The sequence below is a fragment of the Numida meleagris genome, chromosome 4, assembly GCF_002078875.1.
Source record: "Numida meleagris isolate 19003 breed g44 Domestic line chromosome 4, NumMel1.0, whole genome shotgun sequence".
NCBI lineage: Eukaryota > Metazoa > Chordata > Aves > Galliformes > Numididae > Numida > Numida meleagris.
The window spans coordinates 56,800,957-56,824,158 of record NC_034412.1 but is presented as its reverse complement, the minus strand read 5'-3'; positions in this window follow the sequence as shown (position 1 = coordinate 56,824,158).

The following is a 23,202-nucleotide window of genomic DNA, read 5'->3' as shown; positions in this document are numbered from 1 at the left end:
CAGCTCTGCATTGGGTCTGGTGCTCATACTGCAGCTACATGCCATTATCTGTAAGATAAGACAGGTTTATTATGGAAGTGCCTGAAAATTGACGTATCAAGTCTCGTAGTGAGCAAGCTGATGCATGCAGGCATCTCTCCCTTTCAGATCCCAAAGTGCTGGTGCTGATGGGCTTTCTTAAATGGGTTTACTCTATTCTCACACATACTTATGTTTGAGAATTAAAACCAGCTGAGAGCAGCATCACGTAAAGCTATTTTCTTGTTCTATGTGGAAGACGAGTACTTTCACATCCCAGGACCACTGGACCCGTTCATAACTGCAACCTTTAAAGTTTATGAACTGTGAAATTAGGTGACTAATAGACAGGTGAATCATTAGGCAGAATGCCACAAAGGCTGCCTTCAAAGGCCTCCTTTTTCCTGCTTCTTGCATCTCCCTGTAGATAAACACATTAATTTCAACATAGAGGAAGAAAAACAGCTTCAAAAACTGTATGGAACTAAGATCCCACTTAATCGTAGAGGAATGGGATTTTAATATTTCCCAGGATGTAGTGGATGCCTACTGTATCTGTCTTGTTACCTTCTCTGTGCCTCATCCGTTGTGCCACACTGAAGCTCATCCACAGGCAAGTAGGAATTTCTACTGTTTTCTTCATTTTTATTATTTTTTTTATGTGGGAGGAAACCTCTGCAGCCTCTGTCTCTATCTGCTGGAGAGTTGTTTTTTCGCTATTCCAGACTACATCCTGTGCAAAGCGGTCAAAGCAAGCAGTGAGCAAGGAACTGATAATTTTCAAATCCTCCTGCTACAGGAATACTGTGATAATAGAATCCTCCCAGGTGTTTTGAAAAGGTTCAGCATTCTCTTTCAGGGAGATTAACTAACAATCATATAAACAACACTGTTGCCTGACTTGTTTATGTCTGAGCAATCCCATCAAAATATTGACTTGCTCCACCCCTGTGCAGGAAGAAAAGTCTTAAACAGTCCTGGGGAAAAGAAAACAAAGCAGAGGTGAAACTAGCCCAATCGATGGCACTTAGTTTCTTACCGGAACCAAATCTCCATGAGTGGTTTTGGAGTGAAGACCCAGGGGACTTTGCACTTCAGTTCTGTGCATGTTCTCACTTTTAGATTTTACCCAGGTTACGATCCAGAAGCACTGACATGGTCCCCAACTTTATCAGATCTCCTCTCCAACTTAAGGTTTCCACTGGTTGGTTGTTATCACATGTAAAATAGGAGCTATGGCCAAGCTGTACATCTTGGTTAATTAAAAGGACCATCCACTTAATATAATGTAAAGCATAGTATAAAGGGTATTTCCTTTGTATAGTCGGCTGAATGAAATAATATATTGTCTATTGACCTAAGTTCCTGTGTGCCTATTGAATAACCGTCAAAGAGCAGGCTCCTTGACATCGTGCACATCCCCTTGAGACAACATAAAAAATAAATATGGTAAGCGTATATGGAAGCAGGTGAATCCAAAAGAGCAGAAGGGGATCTATACATTCCCAGAGTACAAGCTGTAAGTGGTAACAGATGAATCCAGGCAGTGATTATAAAGCCCAGAGCTGGTTTGTAAGCTACTTAGGCTTTAGGGTCTGGGTGTAAAACTATGTCGGATAGGCTTCATTTCCTGTGCTTACAACAAGAATAATTTCATTTCTTCATAGACTTAGGGAAGATGGTTGAAAAAGTACTGATGTTGTCAAGTTGTCTGAATGCCTAATAGGAGTGAAATCAAAATAACATACTCGAATGGTGAAACCACGAGTGAATTAGGTAGATCATTTTAGCTTCATGCAGTCAGAGCATTCTCATCAAGCTGTCATATACTCTGTTAATTTTCTTTGCATAACAAATATTTCAGTACTTTTTTTTTTTCTTATAGAGCCTAAAATTTTGTGTAGGCAGTGAGGAAGGCTGGATCCCCAGCCAATACTCCAGGGTTTCCTTGAGCTTCCATGTGATGTTCTGGTGGTCTTGAAACATTTTATCCCAGATTCTGAGGGAATCTGTGGCCATCTGAAACAGAGAGGGGAGCCTGGCAGTTGTTATTACACGTACACAAAAACTAAGGGCCAGAGGCTTAGCAGCAAAGCGGGGATCGGCTTGAGCAAGACACGCTCACAGAGTAAAAGCTTTTGGAGTGAACAGCAGAGGTCAGGACTACAGAGGAGTTTATTTGCAAGCCTCTCTGTCTAGATGCTGAATATAATTATTTTCTGTGCTTTTACTGCTTTACTCAATGTACAGCTGAAAAGAGTACCTGAGCCATTTTAGACAACACAGAGGAGTGCAGGACGCTACCTTGGTGGTCTGTGCTGTATTTGCTCTTCTGATGCTGGAAACCATCATCTTTGGTCTTGAAACAAAATGTTTCCAACTGCCAGGCTTTAGGGTTCCACTTCAATCTTACATGCTAATGTGCTAGTTTACCATATTAAGGCAGATTAGCCGAAAATAACTTGGCGCATCAGGATTTTCCACTCAGGCTTTATAATCTCTTTGCTTTGGATGATGTTTATTACATACTGAGATAATAGGTTTAGTGCTTTTATGACCTCTGTAACATGTTCTTTTTGTGCTTCCACTCAGAATTCTTGCTTAGCTAACCTTTCAGCCAGTAATCAGTACGACACAATTACCCTGGGCATACTGGCAGCTGTTTCGAGGACTCTCTTGGGCTGCGTCCTGCTTCAAATCTGCTGCAAACAAAACAGGCAGTTGAGCTTATTAATTTTGGCTTATTATTTCTTTCCTTGCAATTGCAACCAGTTGAGAGCCTTCGCCCCTGGGCTCCCTCCTAGCTGGGTGCTGCATATCACACTCGGGGGCTTTCCAGCTGATGTTGACAGAGACCCTGCTTGGCTGCTGAGGTACTTAAGGAACCTGATGCCCTCATAGAGGGCTGTTGAAGGATCTCAGCCAACGTGGGTTGTGCAGGGAGGATGGTTTGTCTTTATTTTGGTTGCTAACACCAGATTTTTCCGTGCATGTGGCCACTAAGTTCTGCATAGCTCAGTAATCTCTTAAATTGGCTGGCCAGATGTCCCCAGGGCTCTTGGAAGCTGGAGGTGGTAAACTTCAGAGGTCTGCACAGAGTCAGCTCATTTAAATGCTGTGTGTTCAGAGATTCCTGGGGCCTTTCTTCTGCTCACCGTCTATAGCCTTTCCAGCTCTTTGAGTCTGTTAATGCTGCTGGTAGCTTTGTTGGTTATTTTTCCTCACTTTTCTCTGTGCCCTCCCCAGGATGTTTCTCACAGCCTGCCTTATCTCCTCCTCCTCTGCATAGGGGACCTGAAGTCAGGCAGTCACAGCCAGCGCTTTTGTTGTTTTTGGCAGAGTTTTGCTTGCCCTGTGGGAGCCCCATGAAGTAGCTGGGGATGGTGAGTGGTGCTGCTGTGCCCTGCACTGGGGCTGGCTGGGGTTTAGGTCCCATTTCCCTAAATACCTCTCTTGCTAGCTTTGCTAAGGGCAATTCTGTCTTCTCCTCGTGAAAGCACTTCTGGAGCGGAGGCTTGACTTGTGTCTTTGATAGAGAGCAGGAGCGAAAAGGAGGGAATCAGTCTTACTTAGGGCAATTAATTCAACTGCTGACAGTGAGCCTGTGTGCTCCTTGTTCTAACTTTCTCTCCTCTGAAGATGACTTCTGCAAATAGATGGAGACTGTCAAAGCCTGTAGCTCCAGATCCAATGCCACCTTTAACATTGCAGTGAGAGGAGTCTCCGCCATCTGTCATCACTGGGAAAACAGAAACATTACCATTGCCTCTGTCTTCACAGAATTAAAACATGACATCAGAGACATCAGTCTACATCTTCTCTCTGGTGTTCGTGCAAGGATTTTTTCCCCCTCTTTTGCAGTTTGCTTCTGTTTGGGAAATAACGAGGGCTTCTGCCTTCCATGTGCCTTTTATCCGGGAACAGTGCTCTTCGGCAGACTCATTAAAATAATGGATTGCCTCAGATGGTTAATTATGTCCAAAAATTTCTTGCTGTCCAGCAGGAGGAAAGCTTTCTGACATGTGACATGGATAAGAGATGTAACGGTACAATGATAGTCCTACTGCACCCTTTAGGGCATCATATAAAAATGTTGCTTTGGTGCCACCAAACCAAGATGAGTGATCTGTTTTGGTTAGCTGGGTGGTACAGCCAGTTTGGCTGTTGGGAGGGGGTGAGTTTTGGATTGGGAGGATGACAGCAATTCACTGGGTGTGCAGGAGTCACTGCAGAGTTTGTAAGGCACGTTGCCAGTGGGCTGGATATAAATGTGGATAAGGGAGGAAAAAAGAAATCTCTCATGTAGGCCAGCATGATTGAGGGGAAAAGAACTTGGGCTCACCAAGCCCTTCAAGCTATGCTGTCAAAGAAATGTATGTTCTGGTTAATCCATCACTTCTGATGACAGGTTGCATATGGTGAACTGCTTGAAATGTGCTTCCTTTGTCCAAATTCTCACTCCTTAAAGACTGGCTTTGAAAACTGTTTTAGCAATAGGAGATGCTGCTTCTGCTGTTGAAAAATGTATAAAGCACAAGTGTATGAAACACATGTGTTTAGCTTAATAGAATCAGGCTTTCTTTTTACAGTCTGGGTCAGAATTGAGAACAAATTTGGTGGTTCTGATTGAGTCAAGCCTTTTGGGAGCTTAGTGCTCAGGCACGGACCGGATACAGGGAGCTGCTGTACATTCCATCCTTTGGATGTCCTTGGGGCTGGCAGTACTGCTCAGCACTTAAAAAAGCACAGGTATTTAGTCACCTTACCAAACAAGTATCGTTTGGGTCATGAGGCATGCTGTGGCTGGCACCCAGGTAAATTAGGTGAAATCCAGTTTAATTAAAATCAGGTCTTGTTTTCAGATAGGAATTAGTAGTAGAGAACCACAGCCAGATGACACAGTAGGTTGTGCATGAACGAAGTGCTTTGGAAAATTCTACATGGAGGTTTGAAGGTGTTTTGAAAGCTTTTCAATTTACTTGACTGTTTCAAGTAGCATTGGAGACGAGGTCTTTTGAACTTGCTGAGCTTGGATGAGCACGTGATATATGAGACAAGGTCCATTTTGTTACGGGAACTGCAGAGAAAAACCTGTAGCTCACAGCTCTTGGAGACCGATCCATTCTTCTGTGTACATGTGTAGGCACTTTATTATGTACTTTAGTTCAGTTGAGCCACAATTCCTATCTGGAATCTGTGTATGCTACTTGAATGCAAATAAAAACAGGTGCCCTTTTATAGGTTTTATTTAAGTTGCTGGAATTGCTCACCTGGGTAACATTAGAGATCAAAGCTGTGAGCAAGTGTGTGTACGACCAGGGACCTAGCGTTTGATGGGTGCTTATGAGCTGTAAGGAACATCTGCTCTTGGTAGGTAGCAATTTCTTTTCTATATTGAATATTGAATTGGGTTAGCATAGTATGGAATGGTTTTCCTTCTTTCTTTCATCTCCGTGGTATTTTTGCCTGCCTGTTCTGGTTTCATATGGATTGACCAGTCATGATGAAAGAATGGTAGGCAAATGTGTACAGAAGCAATTTAGCTTTGTATGGTGGCAGATGCCATTAAGAGAAATTCTGTGGCTTCTTAAAAAATGCAACTGAAGAGCTCTGTGCCAAATCTGGGCAACCACGTAAGGTGTTCCGTCAGAAATGTCGTTCAGCTGCCCTACCATACACATACGGTCTGCTTGACCTGCTTGTGTGACCAGAGCGAAAAACTTATTTTTTTTTCAGAAATGAGACTTTGATGTTTCCTTAGTGTTAAGAAGAGTAAATTCCTGGACTTCAGGGCTGCTGGGTATACTTTTCAGGCATGGACTGAGAATAAGAGGTGTCTCTCACAGCAAGCTCCCTCCTCTGCTCACTGCGGGGCCCAGTGATTATACTTTAAAAATCAGCAAGGTTTATGTATGTGATTCTAGCCATCTTCCTTCATTACTTGTAGCCTTCAATTTCCCCTCCACTTCACCTGACCATTCTTCAGCCTTTGTGGACGCCACCTGATGCTCAAGTGCACCAGCTTTACCAGCCCTGCCTGATGTTCCCCTGCACTACACCTGCTCCGGATCTCCTTGGCATGTTAAGAACTGGGGAGTTGTGGGCCAGCTTGCAAAAAATGTTGAGAGAAGATGAGGCAGGAGAAAGCTGCTTAGAGTTGGTGGATGACATGCTTCTGCACTGATCATTTCACTGTCTAGTAAATAAGGATTGAATATAGCTAAAGCTTCCCTTTGTGGCCCTAATGTGGCCACACCAAAAGTGACTGCAGAATAGGAAAGGGATCTAGGTAGCCGTTGAAAGGATTTTCTGAGAAATAACCCTACAGCTGCCAGAAGATAAGATGTGTAAGAAATTCTTCTTCTGTGAAGACAGGCTGAGGGAGCTGGTCTTGTTTGGCTTGGAGAAGAGAAGGCTCCACGAAGACCTCACTGCAGCTTTCCAGTACTTAAAGGGGGTTTATGAACAGGAGAGAGACTGATTTTTTACATGGTCTAATAGTGATAGGACATGGGGGAATGGCTTTAAACTAAAAGAGGGGAGATTTGGGTTAGATGTTAGGTGGAAATTCTTTACTCAGAGGGTGGTGAGGCTCTGGCGTAGTCTGCCCAGAGAGGCTGTGGGTGCCCCCTGCCTGGAGGCACTCAAGGCCAGGTTGCAGCCTGATCTGGTGGGTGGCAGCCAGCCCACAGAACTAGATGGGCTTTTAGCTTCTTTCCGAAGTAAGCCATTTTGTGCAAGGAGTATAAGTACTTACTCTGACAACTGCATTTAGTTCCCATCCTGCACAGTCCCATGTGCAAAGATAAGAAACCGCTGTTTTTCAAGACATTGCTGACAGTCCTTGCCAGGAAGAGCTGGATTGATTTGTTACTGGCACCTTAGTATTTTTGATCAATAGCTTCATAAATGGGAGTTAATATTCTGCCAACTACTACTATTTTTTTCACTTTATTTTAATCAATTATTTGTGTATTAAAAAGGTAGTATAAATATTAGAGGATTAAAGTAACTTTCTCAGCCTAATAATTTGGATTTATGTCACTTCAAAAGCAGTTTCCTTTGAGAAACAGGAACACTGGATTAAAGCTTTATTCCAGACAGGTAATTAAAAGGCTAAATCCCATGTACAGCATTACAACTGTAACATGGATAGAAGAAGATTGCTCATTAGAGTCCAAAGGGATTTCTATTATGACTTTGGGAACAGATAGCCACCCGTCTCGCTGTGAATCCTATTATGGCAAGGGCTGAACTGCAAGGCACCGTGTCACAGTTCTCCACTTGCGTGACTTTGAGCAAATGTTGTTTTGAGCAGAGGAACTGTGGATCTAGATTTTTCCCTTGCTAAACAAATGGTTGTGTGGATGCACCTGCATAAGCACAAAAGACATTCCTATCTTCTGCAGAGCCTTTCTTCCTACTCATAGATCAGGTTCATCACATAGATGTAGTGGAGGAAGACTATACTACTGTTTGTTATGGCTAATGGAGCAGGGTTGCATTACCCGATCCCTTGTTTTCCAGTATGAGCCAGCAAGGAGAGTTAACTACTGATGGTCTCTTGCCTGTGGCTAATGCTTAGGAGGTGAGGAGAAACTGTTCTTCCTCTTTTTGCATGCTTCATCTTGGGGGTCTCACTGAGTCTGGTTTATAGAATCACCACCATGCCCACTAAATCATGTCTCTATGAGGCAGTCTCCTCTGATTTAAGAAATATGGCTTCATCTTTGTTTTGGATGGCATGCTGGATTTTGAAGGTTAAACTAGGTTAGAAACAGCTTTTTGTTCCCAAGGGAGCTTTTAAAAATGTTCTGTTCCTGCTTAGTATAGAGTGCCCTGAAGCTTTGAGCCAACCAAAATACTGGATCAGATCTAGTAAAGATGTCATCCCTAAACACTAGAGAATCTTAGGTGTTTTTTTTTTTTTTTAATTAAAAAATAAAGTCTAAAAGGAGAGACATTTAATATTAGAAAACTAACTTCTGGATGTTTATGAAGAAGTCTCTTTTCTTAGAAAGGATTTTGCCCCCAGTAAAGAGTCCGACAATATAAGCAGACTTTTATGTAAAATTTCCAGCCAAAAGGAGTTTTTGATAGTAGCAGCCAGTAGGTACCAGAGACTCCTCCACCTCTAGTTTGTAATAATCAAATTGTAGTAATATAAGAGCTAAGCACATATTGTTCTATTCTTGGTACTGATGAGTCATAGAATCATAGAATGGCCTGGGTTGAAAAGGACCATAATGATCATCGAGTTTCAACGCCCCAGCTGTGTGCAGGGTTGCCAACCACTAGACCAGGCTGCCCAGAGCCACATCCAGCCTGGCCTTGAATGCCTCCAGGGACGGGGCATCCACAACCTCCTTGGGCAACCTTTTCCAGTGCATCACCAGCCTCTGTGTGAAAAACTTCCTCCTAACATCTAACCTAAACCTCCTCTGTCTTAGTTTAAAACCATTCCCCCTTGTCTTATCACTAAGTCCATCAGCACCAACTTTTTATCATACAAAGTCCATTTCTGGGGAGGAAATACAATTTAGCCTGAATTCTGGGACAAGCTGAGATGCTTTATTGCATGTTCACCTAAACTGGAAATGCACCTTTGCATCTAAGAAAAGAATATCAGAGAAAGAGAAGCAAAAGCAGTGCTCAGAGTAAATGCATTCTGTCCTCATATCACCTTCCCTTTGAGCTCAACAAACTCTTTTTAATCTGTTCCCTTCTGAAAGGATTCAAGTCCCAACCTTTCCTACCTAGTCCTGCTGGAATAATTGCAGCTGTTCCCCATCTGCCCCCTGTGTGCTAATAGTCAGGAAGGACCTGCTGGCTTTCCTCCCAGCAGCAACAGGGACAGGCTCTGCCTATAATCAATTCTTATAAATAAGAACTAATTTGTTGCATAAAACACAGGAACATGTCATCTACTTATCCAAAGCAACTTTGTAAAAATCAAAACATGTTTTGACTCATGACATTGGTGCTACACATCACTGCAGTATGTGAGCATGGCTGTTCTTACATGGATTTTTCAAGTTTAGACCTAGTTTTGTCAGTCTCAGTGTTGAGAGCTCTGTGGTTTGGGTCTGTCTATAGGCATTGGATTTCAAGGCAGGTTGACTTCAATAACTGTATTTGACCATGTTCTCAAAGTCTGTTAATAATGCTTTACAAGTAGTCACTTTTTTGGAAAAGCTCATTTGAATCCAGTAAAATTTGTCATTTGAGAAAATCTCACAAGCTTTCTTATTTTTCCCAGTACTTGGACCAATTAGGCATCCAGACTTTTTCTGTAAGACCTTTAGGCTCCTTCAAGCCAGTTTATCAACAGGAAAGCTGCTCTGCATCAGCTTGAACTGATTCAGATTGGACTCTGTCTTGCAGGAGAACAGAGGGCTCCAGTCTGACAAGGCTGGGCCAGGATGGCATTGTATGCCAGTATATCTGAAATATATCGGTGCAGATTATGACGGCATTGGGATGCAGCTATTTGAGGCTGTTGCTGCTGTCTGCTTTTTGTGTTTTTAGGGTGGCTAGTCAGCGAGCTTGTAATAAAAGCCAAATCTGAGCACTCTCAAGCTCTGTTCTCATATATAAAAATCCATCGTATATAAAAAAAAGGCCCAATCTCCTCTCTATTTCTGTGTTATTTATTGCTCCTTGTGCCCTCAATTCCCTGAGAAACCAAGTATAGCTCATGCACAAAATGATAGCACTCCACAAACTTATAAAAATGGAAACACACTGTTCCAAGCAAGCGTGTTGTGGTGGCAGGTGAAGAGAAAGCTTAAGGAATGACATTCTGAGTCAAAGCTGCCTTAATGTTCTGAGTTTTTTGTTAATTTGAGATTTTATGGAGCCAATTGCTGAAGTTTTAAAGTCGCAATGATCTAAAGAGTTTGAAATACTTGCAGCAGTGAGGACTGCTTCTTTCCTGAATAATTACAGCTGTAGTTATCGTGGCTTGCATCTGTTGTGCAACAAAGGTGTCGTGGGTGCTAGGTCTGCATTTCAGCAGGAGCAAGGCCTTCAGACATGCTGTGCATTGCCCCCACCTGAGCAACTTGGCTTCTGAACACAGAAAGCAACTTTTCAATGCTGGTCATCTCAGGTCTAAAAGGGTCCTTGGGAACTCACTGTGTGAAATGACTGTAGGAAAAGGTCACATCAGAATAACCAAGTGACTCTCTAGCTTCCCCTTGTCTTCCTTCTGTGTTTATCAGGTCATTTGAAGCCATCTGTCTACTTAGTTGTCAGTGTATTGACTCATTGCTATTAAGGACCATTAATATTGTAAGAGCCATACGCTGCCTCTGTAGCCTAGCTAATTATAAGAGACAAAACTAGTGCCTTGCAAAAGTACTGCATTTTTGGGGGAATAAGCCCCAATGGCCTGCACCGATGCTGTAACTTAAAAGTCAGGCAGAGGAGATTGAAACATGAAAGCACTGACATGGCTGTTGTGGATACACTCTGCTGAATTGTCCCCCAAAAGAGCTTTGAATTACAGAATGAAAATACGTTCAGATTTGATTCCCATTCTCTTAGAAACCTCTCTGTGTCCTTTTGGAAGTAGAGATGATCCTGCAGATGAGGTCTGGTTGCTCTTCTTGTTCTCCCCAAGAATTAAGGACTGGGGCCTGCTGAGGGCAGGGGCACTATCTAGATGCCAGCCCCCACTGAACACACAGCCCAGGCCTGAGGAGGTGTTGTGGGGACAACGTGACTCTGCACTGTCCCAGAGGTGGGTGGGTTGAGTCCCCACAGTCCACCTGGCTTCCAAGAAGCCAGGTCTGCCCTTCAGGCAGGAAGTCAAGGACTGCAGGAAGTGTTGACTGTTTGGTCTGTAATTAAAAGAAAGGTACTTACAAGAACCTATTCATATCCTTTATGATCTCCCCTGGGACCGTTTAACTGACTAATTTGGACAGCCCAGACAACAAATGAGGACTTGGTCTCCTCTCTTTCTACATCTCTGTAAACATAATCCCTGATTGATTGGCCTCTAATACATCAGACCTAAATGAAAAATTAATTAGATTGGCTACAACCCCAAAGTGAGCACTTTACCACTTTGTTGTTTTGTCCATTTGATCCTTTCTTCTTTGATTTATGGGCAAAGGAGAAAGGGGAGAGGAAAGAAAAGGAGGAAAAAGAGGTTTGTACTGGATGTCACATGGAGTCAGATGGCTTTATTGAAAGCTGAGCTCTGCTCAGCCGAGGAGTGCAATGAGCAGCAGCTCCCAGTGTGTGCCATAAGGGTGGGAAGTTCAGAAGGAGCATGCTTTCCCCCACATCATGTCTTAAGTGAGGATTTAGATTTTAGTAATCTGAGTTTCCACTGTTCTTGAGATGGGATGAGGTGGAACTATTCTACCCTGCTTGCAAGGAGGCCCTGAGGATGTGAGAGGAGGGCTTCCTCCTGTCTGCCCTCTGCTAAAAGACCCAGGTGAGACCTGAGAGAAGGCAGGAAATGGGACCAAGCTTTGTTCTGAACTGCCCACTTCTCCTGAGGGTGGGGAAATTTATTTTTGAGGGGCTCTCCTTGTCTCCCTGTGCTGACTTTTCCGTTGCAGCCACAGTTCTGTTCAGGGAGCAGAGGGCTCTGGGAGGTGCCTATGACTCCAGTCTCTTGGCTTGCACATCAGTTCCCTTCGATTTGTTTTTCTTTCTGAAATTACGAGGCTAGTGATACTGATCTGCTTTTGAAAAGACCAATAAAAAATGTGTGGCAGGGATCAGGATTGCTGGTTTTCACAAGGAGCGCTGGAGGCTGTGAGAGCTGGCCGATATGATTTCAGGTTGCCTTGGAAAAATCTTATGAGTTTGTTGAATAGTGCATTGCCTGAACAGTAGCCAAACACGCGATAGCCACCGTGCTTAATAATCTCAAAGGGTGAAGTATATCTCAAGGTGAAAAATAAATAAACTGCTTCCTAGGTTTGTAAAGCATTGTAGCATTCAGAGCAGAGTTGGATGACTTGCTTAAAATAAAAGCCAATGCTGTGAAGACTGGAAATAAAAAATCTGAGCTCAACAAGTCCAAGGGTGGAGGGCAAGCGAACAGCATATTGTTAATCACAGGCGAATTTTGCCAAAGCCCAAGGCCCAGCAAGGCAGTCGAAAAGTAGAAGTATATTAAAAACAAAACAGTCTTATGGCCTGGAGGAAATAATGGGACGCTGAAGGGAGGCACAGCTGAAATGAGAAACTTCTTCTGCAGTCTAAAGAGTTATTAAAAGCAAGGGCAGAAATTAAACTGAATTCCAGAGAGCGGTTATATGATTGTGTATATAAATGGATGCCTTAGTCTGGTTTTATCTTGAAACAGAAAATACTCAAGCCAAGTTTGAAAAATGGATCTTTCCTTTTTTTGTAAATAGTTCAGTAAATCCAAGAGAAAATCCAGCTTTGAAAGAAGTGATTTGATATAAGCAATGATGGCCAATTTTAGGAAAGTTTTTAATTGCAAAATTAAGATGCTCATGATGTTTTAAGGCTCTGCCACTTCCAGAAAGTACTTCTGACACAGAAGACTCTTAACGTGCTTGGGCTGGATTCTTGGTTTCCTGCTCAGAAGGTCTTTTCTTTACCACCCCTTCCTTTGTCTTCCTCTCTCCCTACTTGATTTTATAGGATTCAGCCCTCATGTCAGCACCAAAGCACTATCCTGAAAATTCTTGTGCATGATTTAGAGGCAGAATCTGTAATGTGTGCGCATATGGTTCGTGTGCAGCTTTTTAAAATAAGCTTTAAATAAGGCTTGGTTGTTCTGAGTGGTCCTGACTTCAGGGGAAGGTGGGGGTGGGGAAATTCAAATTTTTTCCATTTCCAGGTCAAAACCTCCAGGGGTAAGCCAGGTAGAGCAGAGACTTCTGCCAGTATTTCCTTACACTGATTAATTAGTAGGCTGGTGCCAGCCCAGTAGGCTCTACCTTGCATCTTGTAGCAAAAGCTTTCAAAAGGACCCTCTCCTTTTTTCATGCCACGAGTACAAGTCGGAAGTGTGGTGTTTTTCACCGAGTGAAGCTGCAGGTTTTTTGCCAGCTGGAGTGTGGTGCACGCCAGCCTCACTCACAAGACAAGCTGGAAAATCCTTAACAAACTTCAGGCAGCACTAATGCATGTGGGGCAGGTCTGTGCGCATGGGGTGGGGGTCTGCTTTAACATGCACAGACTGAGTACATGGTGTATCAGTTAGTTTGCTTTAAACACTTTCCTGCAAATTCCTAATTTGACAGCTAGGTTTGAACGGGAATGGCTTATGGTATGCTGTGGAGGTAAAAGGTCTGGGCATTCCTATGGTATTTCCTTATTACAGATTTCAGATTCGTATCCACTTGATTTTCTCAAAAGGCGTCCCTTCCCTTCCCCAGTTCACCTATTCCAGGGAAGAAGTACCTGAACACTTCTGTGACAGAACTAAGTGATGGCTGTCCCCTTCTCTGGACAGGAAAAGGGTCTAAACCATTCAGTTTTCCTCCCTTTGCATCTCTAATCAGCTTTCTTCTTAAAACCTTAATCAATCGCTGGCCCAACTATTCATGTCCTTTTATGATTAATTAAGCACAGCTGGTAGTCTTTTTCTACCAAAATAACATGGGTGATGCTATTTGTGAGCAGTGCAGAGAGCCCAGCTAGGAGTAGTCATGATTCCTGCGCACATGGTCCAAGCGCTTACAACTGCATGTTGGCTGAGACAATGCAAGCTACTATGTGAAACTGAAAAAGTGAATAGTTGAGCACCTTTAATTTTCAGAGAATCATAGACTATCCTGAGATGGAAGCCACCAGCATTTTAATCTCCCTCAAATTCTTATTTTCTTTAAGCTTTCATTTTCTGCAGATTATTTTCAGTGGAAAATATTTTTTCCATCATCTCTTTTCTTAATTTTGGGCGCTTGATCCTATTTCTGGAGCCAAGTACAGGTAGGGAGGAGAAACTGTGCTACAGTGTTTAAATACCTTTAAGGATCTATCACTGAGATCTCTTTATAAGTTTTTGGACACTATCAAATGAAGCTATTATCTTCTGAAACAGATTAAAATGAAAAATCTTTGAAGTTAGAAAATTGTCTTGGTGAGCTATCTTCATCAAAATGGGATGGCTTGGGTTCTCCCTTTTTACAAACAGCAAAATGACATGGTGAAACTTTAGCCTGTTCAGATCAATGTCTGAGAACACAGGGTGAAATATTATCCCTCTTATGCTCAGTGGCAAAGTCCCTACTGATTTCAGCAGAGTTATGTTAAATCCTTGTGGAAAATGACACATTGCATTAAAGCATTTTCAACTTTTTTTTTTTTTTTTTAAGTAATATATCCTATGTGCCACGTATGCTATGCTTCCTACCATCTCACAAAATCACTTTTCTTGAGGAAAAGCAGATCTGGTAATCCTTTATGTGTTATGTAGTTGTAAGCTTCTTGAGGTATTTCATTGGGAGCCATGGGCTAGTTAGATGCTGTGAATGATGTACGTTTTGGGGTAAGTTAAGGGGTGCCTGGGACAACACAGTCAATTATATGAACCCCTCCATCTCCCAAATACTTCCATGATTTTTAGTGCATCTACTAAACAGTACAAGATACATTAACGATTTCTTCTCTGCTGTCTTGGAAATATGTTGGCATCTGGAGTCTGTGTTCAAATAACAATAATAAAAAGGCTGGTTATTCAGATGGTATTCCTGTTAATGTTATTAAATCCATTTTTGAGCTGATGGTGTGTAGCTTGCTGGATGGAGCAAATGAAGTGGCTGCTTAGGAATTCCATACTTTGGGTTAGGGGCACAAATGAAGACAGGATTGCATTAGTGGTGACAACCTTCAGCAGGAATGTTTTTCTTTCCTATTAGCCCTGATGCAGCCAAATATATCTGGATACCTGCCTGCTGTGTGGGCCAATACTATACCCAAGGGATGGAGGACTGCTTTTGTAGGGGAAAATGCCCGCAGCCTGCCAATTTGGGCTACTTTGGGTCTTCAGAAGTGCTCAGCAGCCACCAGGCTGAGCACCAGAAGCTGTGGGGACATAGAACCAAACCCCTGCAGTAACCTCCAGTGGGAATGGAGCTTATTTAGGAATCTCTCTCTGACTGGTGTGGAGCTGGTTCTAAGATCTGTGCCTTTAACTGCAAAACTTTCTGACTTGCACATTGATCAGATTATTCCAAGCCTGTAAATAGCTTTTATGGTGCAGCTCAGTCACTTTACTGATTCCAGGTTTCCATCTCACTTCTATCTTAGTTTATTTTATTACAGAGAATGATACAGCCCAGAGGGTTTTCCTTCATATCAAAGTGGCCAATACTTTGCTCGTAAAATGTAGTCTATATCTGATGGAAATGCATTCAGCCTACAAGAAAAATATTCCAAAGGCAGTATCAGCATTACGGATCTGTCACTGGCCTGGAATTGGGTAGGACCCAATCCTGCAAACATCCTCATGAGTAGTTTACTTCAGGTTACAAAAATCCTCTCAGTATCAATGAAGCTGCTTTAATGTAACGCACCTAAGAGTTTGCAGGATGAGATTTAAGGCTTTTCATTCAGCATAGCACTTGAGCGTATGCTTATAATTAAGAGTGGGCACATGTTCAAAGTGAAGCACATGCTTTTCATTGCCAAACCAGGATCCCTTTCAGTCGCTGTCCTGTATCAGAGGCCTTGTCCCCAGCTCAGGCCTTATGTCTGGGCTCTGCTGCCTGCCTGGAGCCCGCCTGCATTTAATGAGGCTGCTGGCAAGTAAGTCTTGCAGCTTGAGTCGCAAAAATCAGAATCACAGCTTGTAATTTGCAATTAACAACTGCTGTCAGTTACAGCAAGGGAACAAATAATAAGTGGATTAACTTATTAATGTTCATTTCATGAGTTTCAGTCACTTTGTGCAGCAGTGATGGGCTAGCTTTGATGTGCTGTGTTTCTGGTCAGTGCCTGATCTGCTGCTTTAGAATGGATTAGGGTCTTGTGTCCTGGCTCCCTTACACTGCTATGGAGTGGGCAGTCCTGTCTTGTATTGCTGAGGATAATTTATTGAAATGGAGAGCTGAATTAGCACACTGACATGCCCATCAGATATCCTGTGCTCCCAGGCTAGTGCACTCTTAGCTCTCTTTTTTGCTTTACTTGAAAATAAGAAATTGCAAGTGCCAATTTTGTAAAATGAAGTAATTTTGCCTTCTGTATATGCTGGTCATAGGGGGAGAGAGAATAATCACTGAGGGTCTGTGAAGGTTTAATCTATACAATGTTCTACTTCATTTTGATATTTTTACCTGTTTTTAGCAGTTAAATAATATCCCAAGTCACTTTCAGACAAGACTTTTTTAAAGAAGTCAATTGCCTTTACCTGTTGTTCATTGTTTGCAATTCTTGAAGGAATCTCACATGGATAATTTTTGAAATTGTTGCCAAGGTGCCAAAAATAAATACATTACTGAGTTATTTAATACTCTTATCGCTTGCCCTGTTTTGGTGATTTTTGTTCCTGGCTCAGAGCCATTGTCTCATGATTTTCTATTTCTAGGCAGGAAACTTTTTTAGCATGTAAATGCATTGTTTAGGGTCTGCAGGAGAGGCAGGGTGGAAATGGGCAGCTGTTCCTCACAGGATGACTCATGGATGGTTTCTCCCCATCTTTGGTTGCATGCAGGAAAATGTACCTTGAATCTGAGAGTACATGATGCCATCAGTAACAGTAGCCTCATCCTGCCACCTGTTTTGACTCCAGCACATCACAGGCTGCCATCAGATGATGCTCAGCATCTCACCATTCTTGATCCTGTTTTTTTGGAGTATGAAGTGAAGTAGCACAGCCATCTCGCTGATTCTGGTCCCGGATCCTTGTCCCAGGCGAGCTGATACAGCAAGGAGAGGTGTGCCATTGTTTGAGCCTGCAGCTCAGGATGCTCACAATGTAGGCAAGGGGAAGAGCAGCCAGTGTGAGCTGATTGCAGGCCTACTGGCTTACCTGGAAGAAGTAACATCCAAACAAATGCAAATCCTGAGTGTGATCACTGATCTGAGATGTCATGCTTGCTCAGTGTCTGGGAAAAAGAGAATATAGCACTAGCAACAACTGTGATACAGTCATTGAGTACTTCAGCTTGAGAGATTTTTCCAGTGGTAATTAACATATTTAACTTATTTCTAAAGATTTACAAACACGAAATGCCACTAAGCATTCCATTCCATGAATGTCAAAGAGGCTGATATAACTTTGGAAGCATATATTTCATCCATCATAACACTCTTGTCACTTAAATGGCACTCAATCCACTTGAAATTACAGCGATTATGGAAGGAACATCAAGTTTCATCAGCAGTGATTACACTGTGATTATTGCACACGCACTTCTCAGGGCATCTTTTGCTCTTACGCAACTGCCAGTTTGCAAATACATGTTGGGGAATAGCATTCGGGGCTCAGAAGATAAACCTGATGTTTCCATCCCATCAGAGTCAATCCTTTTCAGCATGTTAATTTGTACTTGGGCAAAGTTTAACTCTTAAGAGTAATTTGGAGTGGGAAGGAAGTTGAAGTGTCAGTGAAGACCTGCTCCATCTGCCGAGGACCACACTAGTTAAACTAAGTGGAGGGAGGTTTTGGTCAGTTGTTTTGGGGTCGTTTCCTGGCTTTCTCTTGTCAATCCACTGAGACCAACTAGAGGTAGCAAACAACCTTTGGCAGGCAAAGGGACAGAAATCTACCGAAGTCTGCTGATGGCAGAATATAGAGGGAGGAAATCCGTTCTTTTCCATGATATCATTCTTGTTTCTATCCTGGCTTATATGAGAATGTAGGATTCTGTTTCCCTAGGAATATAGTAGTAGAGAGAATTGAAAATAGAAAGCCCCATCAAAACTCAAGTTGCCATCAGGGGAAAAATTCCTGCTGGTGCCACGGACTGTTAGATGACAAGATAAAGTGAAGGAATTGGAAATAAAAAGATCCAAACTGGTCTAAATGTGTTTCCCATGAAATCAGTAATAAAAATACAACATGCAAAGTATGCGGGGATTTGGTTGTTTTTTTTATTTTTATTTTTATTACTGTAGCATTAGGAGCCAAATTTCCGAGTGGACTGATCTCCCTGCAACTCCTCCTGAGGAGAGCAGCTGAGGTCTTTCAAAAGTGGGAATTTCAAACAGTGTCCACATTGGTCAAATATTGCTTTCCTGGGACGCACTGGGTTTGTCTTTAGTACTCAGTAAGCACATGGAGGAGCAGGAATTTTCTTTGAAAGAATGGGAAGAGAGCACAAAGTATTGGATTGGCAGCAGTGCAGGTGAGGGACACTGAGTCAGGTAGTAAATCCCTCTTAGTATTGATCCAGGTTTAACATGGAGATGACTGAGTCGTTCTAACCGGGTCGAACAGCATACCCAGGGACAGTATGTCACAAAATTCCAAGCTGTGCCATGGAGAAAAGCTGATTTCTGCTGGCCATCCTCAAGAATCAGCACCAGCAGTATCTTTGCCCTGTGTATGGCAATGAGCCATACACATACATTTATGAGCCACAAAGTGTGCATGCATTTTGAATTAGCCCAGGACACAACAACTTTGTTGGAATTTAACATCTGTGTCTTACGCTGTACTCTTAGGTGCATCTCTGCTGCTTGCTAAAAGTGTGTTTGCAGACATGGAAGGAGGAAGGGAGGAAATGGCACTTCTCCTCTATCTGGGCATCCCCTTCCTGTCATCTTCTGCGTCCTTTCATTGTAGAGATGCTCACACTCTATTTTTTCTATGCTGTTAATGAAATTTATAAATGTTCCTACATGTCTTTTGCTTTGTTGCTTACCTTTTTACATGACTTATCAATACTTAACCACTGTTGGAAAATGGATAGCATAGTAAGTAGGATGCATTTAATTGTGTGCCTTCATAGTGGTTAATAGTGGAAATTTCAGTGTTACGAGTTACCAATAATTAATTTCCCTTTTGAAGGCAGAAAGTCCTTAGAATTTATTTAGAAGTATTTTGAGTTAATAGGAATTCTGTGCATCTTGTCAAAAGGGACATTTTCTTGGATGGGAATTGATTATTTATTTATCTTTGAAACTTCACATTTCATGAGGATGACTTTTTGAGTCAGAACATTTTTACTGGCTCCTCTGAAGACTTGGTCATGAGGAAACCATCAAAATGTATGGGGGAAAATTTCATAAATGACAAGAAATGAAGCAAAACCTATGCAATGAAGCAGGAAATGAGTGCTGGCGTCTGAAGCTTCTGTGCCTTATGCATCCAAGGAGGATTATTGTGCTGTTCTACTACTGCAAGTTTGAAAGTAGCCCAAACCTATCCCAAGAGATGAAGCTCAAAACACTAGATTTTTCTTGTTAGCTGCCTCAGTCCTTTTTGGTTTATCTTAAATTCTGTGTCTGTGTCCAGCGTTGGAGGAGTTCATGTACTCTGCAATGGGAAACAGCATTTTTTTGCTGTAAAAGCCTGTCTGAACTACTGAAAATCTGGTGACTGGAACTTCAAAGCTTTTCCTCTGAGTAGTTGTGTGGTTTTTGGTAAATGAGGGAACTCTGACCATATTCTGGATCTTTGTTTGGATGACCACATAGCTTCTTCAACTTGCGTGCCTCAAGTGATCACCTTCTGCAGCCTAAAATCTTGTTGGCAATACTGTCCGATGGTCAAAACATGCTGGCAGTTAAGCACATTTTTTGTTATGCTGGCTACTATATTTGAAAAAAGTAGTATGTTTTTGGGTGATAAAGCCTCTCATGAAGGTAGATTTTGAAACTAAAAACATTTGCTGTCAATTCAACTGGATGTGTACCAGTTAGAGTATCTGTGAAATAAAAAAAATATAGGCAGGTGCCTATAGCATAGCAAGAATGTTGGCAAAGGGAGAGACGTTGATAAGCGTCTTATCTGTTGGAGGAAAATGAGAGCCGGTTCCTCTACAGCCCATGAAACCTGGAAAGGTTAGCAAGGGGCAGAGATTATATTGTTCCATCAGACTAATATCTTTATTGAGTTTTCTGTTTTCCGGTTCCCAGTAGAGCTATCATTTTCACATTCACCATTGGACAGTTTTGCAGGGTTCGCAGGCTGGCTCAGGACTGAGGGATCGCTGGGGGAGCAGCAGCTTCGTGAGAGTTTTCCCCCTCAGATTTGAACAGTGGTGTGAGCAACTGCTGGTGCAGGTTGCCTCAGGCTTAATTGTACACGTTTCCACAGAAGACAGAGAGCCTTCACGCTGATATGGTTTTTATCTTGGCTTAAATATCCATGTGTAATTACAACAGAAAAGCTTTCTCAATCATCAGAAGCATAAGTTTAAAACAATTGGTAATATCTGTGCTTAAAAGTGTTTGAGAAAGTCATGTCACAACTTGACTGTATTTCAGAAATCAGAGGCAGTGCTTCTTGTTCCACAGTTTAAAAAAAATGATATACTGCAATGGAGAAGACAGATGCAATCGTTGCTTTCCCAATTTGCATTTACTGTATCCATATTTAGCTCTACTGCAACGGTCTGCTAGAAATCAGCACCTTTCCTGTTAGAAGCCATCATGCTTTCAGGCTAAATTTATTTATACTGAGTACAGATCCAGCCATGTTTAAGTTAACGCTGTTTTGAAAAGCCATCTTTGGAATTTTCTGTAAACTGAGGAGAAGTTGTTTTGCTACATATAACGTAGGAAGTTAGTTTCTTCTCCTAAACTGAGCTGGCCACCAGCTTTGTCATTCAAGTAGTCCTAGTTCATACCTGTCCCCCTCTCCTGCCTGTTTTTACCTTCCAGGCTGGTTCATTCCTTTCCAGTGAAATCTGTTGCTTTCTGTCCTCTTAGTTGATTTCTTAGCTGCTTTCAGCCCCTCCGGATGTCCTCATTTTCTGAATTCTGCGTATTTCCCTTGTGGCATTATAACTAGTGCTTTATTGAAGTTTGAATAGACTCCATTCCTGAATGGCCTTTATCTAAGAAATGAGTTATCTTTTTAGGGAAAGCTGCCATACAGTTCTTGTATGATCTCTCTTTGGTAAGCTCATGCTATGCTTTTTATTCCTTTTGTGTTTGTCAGCCTTATATTGTTCTTCCTTTAAAAAGTTGTTCCTTTGCTGACAAATTAACATTTTGTAATTGTCTCCAATTCACCCTTCTTCCTCACTATCATACTCTATAGATTGATATTTTTCACTCTGATGTCACTACTGTGACTTACTAGATTTAATAAAAATCCTTTCTGTTAGCACAGTGATCTCATGAGATTTGTATAAAAAATGAAAAGGTTCCCAAACTTAGAAACAAATCTCTCCCCTTTCCATCTGCTACTGGATGATATCCCTCTTTCTCTTTGGCACTTGGAAGTCCGTAGGTGAGGATCAGTTAATTCATGCTCGTTTCCTTTTTGGGTCTGGAAGGACTTGTATTCACTGAAAATAGATAGCGGATGCATGCTCTGGGGAAGAAAAAAGAGGATTTCCCCTGGGAAAAACCAAGGTGTCTTTGCACTGCAGTGGGCACCACTCCCCAAGTAGGGGGAAAAGTGGGACGAGTCCCTTCTTGCTGCCAGCGTGGCCAACATTGGCAAGGTTCACAGGGATGCAGCCTTCTAAGTCAACAGATGTTTGTTGGCCTTGAGGAGTGCTCTGTGTTGGAAATTAATGCTTTTATGAGTAGGCTTGAGCTCTTTGCATTTGTTGATGCTTTTGGGAGGAGCTGTGGGACACCACACTGGGTTTTCACTGTTGTTTATAATTATGTTCCACTGTTGTCTAAAGTGGACAGGATGCCATTATACTTGGTGCTGTGCAATCATACTGGGATAATTACTACTCTGGGGAATTTCTGGTCTGAGGGGAGTTAGTGGAAGACAGGATTTATGGCCACTGTGCAGTGGTGGGGAGCAGAAAGGTAGGCCTGCAGCCCTTCATGGGACCTAAATCAAAACAGAGCCCAGTAACCATGACTTTCAGTTCAGTACCCAGACTTATCTATAGCAGAACTTGTACTTTAATTCTGCATCCCTTTATCCTTTTTCACATTCATGATTTTAAATCTCCATAAATTAGCTCATGTCAGTAAAAATTAATGTGACTTAATTTTCTTCCCTGCTTTGGCAAATTGAGTTTGGCCCCTGTGAGCATCTTTAAATGATCACATACTGTCTCTCTGACTTGTTCTGTCAGAAACCGAAGTCCAGTGATGCAGGGTCATGTCCGGAAGTGATAATAGGCTGCTAATGTGGAGAAGGGTTTTGAATATCCATCCTGCAGAAAATGAGCGCTTGGGAAGCTGCACAATTTGAATGTGTCTTAGTTAATGGCTTGCTTATTCCAGTGTGGGTGTGAGAAGAAAGTTTCAGAAGGTGAATTTGGGATACAATGGTAGGGATTGCCAAACCAGGCAATATTTCATGAGGATTGATCCTAGTACCTGGTTTCTTTATGATGTTTAGGAAATCCCACTATCGGGTCATGTGAGCATTTCTTCATCCAAAATTCATCCAAATTGCTGTTGGATTGATGTTTACTGGGAGTAGGAAACATAATCTGGTCAAGATGTAAGGCTGAGAGCACAAAAGGTGTAGATGAAAGAGGAATGTGAAAAGCAATGCTGTGCAGAAATGTCAAGCTTAGTGATGGCAGAGGTGCTTATCAAGTAAATGTGTTGTTATGTTTTTGTTTCTTGCAGAATTACCAGAATATGATCTGGATTTTGTAGCTGGAGTTTGCAGAAGAGGTGAGTATCATAAAGCTTCCAAATCCATGTCTGGGCACCTACATACGTGGCATCCTGCACCGCCCTGAGGGCTTTGACAATACTTGCAGGCATCACTGCCCGCTCATTAAAGCCTGCAAAAGAGACTACTGCAGACTGGAAAATACAGGGCTGCTTAATTCTCCAGGCTGTTTGGTTTTGTCTTTCTTTTTTTGGGCAATGCATAGTGTTCTGTCAGCTCTGTGATGATCACTGGAAAACCAAATTGCATCTTCTCCATCAGTTCATGAGCCACGCTCCTCAGACAACCCAAGAAAACAGCATTATTTTGGAAATAAATAATTTAAGGATTTTATGGTATTTTCTTCATCCTGCTTTCAAAAGCAACAGAATATTTTTGCCTTGGCAAATGTGGATTTTGTGCTAATTTATGTAAAGGAATGTTTTTGCCAGGTTTGGTTGGAAGAAAAAAAGTGTGATATCAATTTTTTT